The sequence below is a fragment of the Penaeus monodon genome, chromosome 38 (genome assembly GCF_015228065.2).
Source record: "Penaeus monodon isolate SGIC_2016 chromosome 38, NSTDA_Pmon_1, whole genome shotgun sequence".
In the NCBI taxonomy this organism is placed as follows: domain Eukaryota; kingdom Metazoa; phylum Arthropoda; class Malacostraca; order Decapoda; family Penaeidae; genus Penaeus; species Penaeus monodon.
In genome coordinates, this window is record NC_051423.1 from 31,568,805 (window position 1) to 31,571,304 (window position 2,500).

Below are 2,500 nucleotides of genomic sequence, written 5' to 3' on the forward strand. Positions count from 1 at the left end.
ACTATCATCTTACTTTAAATCCATCCCATTTCAGATCGTCAGTATGGCTTTCAACAAGTAGGGTCTACTGGTGACCTACCTGCCGATGTAACCCATATATAGCCCTCTGTTTTGATCATTTCCATAGATATTGCATAGTTCTTCGATCACATATGGCTTAAAGGCCGATCAGTCCAACTCTTATCGATAAAAGTAGTAACTTCCTGTTGGTAACTTCTCCAGCTTTCACTTTATCGTCACTGGTAGGCCAAAGGGATCTGTGCTCTCTTTACGCTTCATTAAAGACCTTTCATCCTCCGCATTATCTCCTATGTAAACGATACACATGTTAGCCGCTCCAGTCGCTTTCTTTTGTTTGATTCACAAAAGAAATATCTCATTCATGATCTGGCTGTAACTGAATAACTTGTTTCTGTCGCTTCCAACCTCACCCGTACATTATTGGCCTTGGAAAATGTGGATCCTTAAAACCTGACTAATCTACTAAGCATTTGACATTATATGAGTCTCAAATTCACCCTCCTGTCGCGTACTGTTCCCATATCTAAGAGTTGTAGCTCTTGATGGCATTGGACCAAGGAGAGCCGAGAGTACCACTTGACCGAAGGGTCAACACACTGAGCTATATGTATGTACCTCGGCCATTCTGAATCAAATAAAGATATCCTTATCTCACATGTTTGCATGATTTGGCGCATCACATTCCTTGTTAACTGGTACAGAATCTTCCACATCACGACCGTGACATGAAAACATTTTTTCTCTACTGTGAAATCAATACTTTAGGAACCATATCAAGATTTTTTGCATTGCTTTTTTCCTCCGTTTTGATGTTCTTATACTTCCTAGGACGCACTATTATATTTTCGCGTCATATATCATTCTCGGGTATCTCTCATTTTCCGTGCACAGGTTTATGGCGAGGTCTCAGCAGGAGTGCGTATTTACATTCATTTTCACCGTTTTCCCGGAATATGTGAGAATATCGTGATAAGAATCTTCCGGGAGCCGCAAGATACTGTGTCAGTTTGTGATTAATATATGTAATTGTATAACAACTGCCGAAATTATATATTTTAGCGAGTGTGTTGTGGCCCCCTATTCCACATTTTATTAAATGCTCTTCAGTATCATGACATATTATGTTAGATTAATAAATGTTTAAATGTTCTCATTAATTATTATATAACTTTAAATAATTAATCAATGACTTGAAAGTGATAATATTAATACTATTAATTAGTGCAAGTCAAGGTTTGAGTTAAATCTGTAAAAAAATCAATAAATTTATTAATTTAATATTATCAGTGCAGTATTATGAAATTACAATACCGGAGCTTATGTGGAAAAATAGATAAGACATTATTTGTTTTTTTTTTTACTTTTTACATACAAGGAGACAGTTATGACGCTGTTATGTTATTCTCAGTCATGAAACTTGATGAAAACAAAATGAACAATCTTCAAAACTACGTCATATCTTAATGAATCAAATATGATAAAACAAAAAGCAATCATTATATAAGTAATGAGTTATTCACTATCTCAAAGTTAATGAATAAGTTACACAATTACAATTATTACACAAAATAATCTTGATCACCAGACAAGCAAGTAGATAAATTATTATAAACATGCTCATTGAATTAAATATTATACTAAAAGAATAATAGTCATAAGAAAAACAAACAATTACTCATAACAAACACAAATTCAGATGTACTTCTATATATATGACTGAAACGTCAAGCAAGTAATATAATCATGACAATCATGATAACTGTTAAAAAAGATATATATATATATATATATATATATATATATATATATATATATATATATATATATATATATATCTAACACAATATTGATATATGACCTTCATATCTAGCACATTTATTTGTTTTAACCATTAACAATTAACACAATATTACCACAACATTAAATTTGATAATCAAGTTGTTTCATGTTCATAAATATCTTCATTTTCTTCCGAATCCTAACTATGTTCCAGAATAGCACTCCCGTGTTACTGTCTTCCATTTCTAATTCCTGTCCACTATGTTCCATCACGATGCTGCACTAAAATACTTCAAACGTTGCTTACCACCCTTTTATTTTCGATATGGAGCTCATCCGGTCACGCCCTTGCTGGTTATCATTTAATTATTTCTTATAGTTGGAATGGTACCCGCATCAAGACTCTTCTGTGTCCCAGCACATTTTAACACTATTACTTTTAACTTATTCTACCTGCCACTCGAGTTAATTTCTTGTTCCCAAACTGATTCACTATGATCTATATTGCGATCGATTAGAACTGCCTGTTATTTCGCACTCGTGATTTCTTTTTTTTGCCTCTATTGGTCCATCACGTGGTGTCAGCTTTTGCCACTTTGAGTCATAGGATACTTCTGTTTTTTGCATCTGTGTCTTTTTCTGTTGATCGTATTTTTTGTATGGAATCCCCTTTGAATCCTTTGCGTTGTTATTCTATTTT

The 2,500-nt window shown here is 33.3% G+C and overlaps 1 protein-coding gene across 1 annotated transcript in view; it reads right to left on the bottom strand.

Annotated features, from left to right (window-relative positions):
• LOC119596891 (ribosome-binding protein 1-like) overlaps nucleotides 1–2,500 on the bottom strand; it is a gene marked incomplete in the record, with an annotated part of 11,903 nt that overhangs the window by 8,538 nt on the left and 865 nt on the right.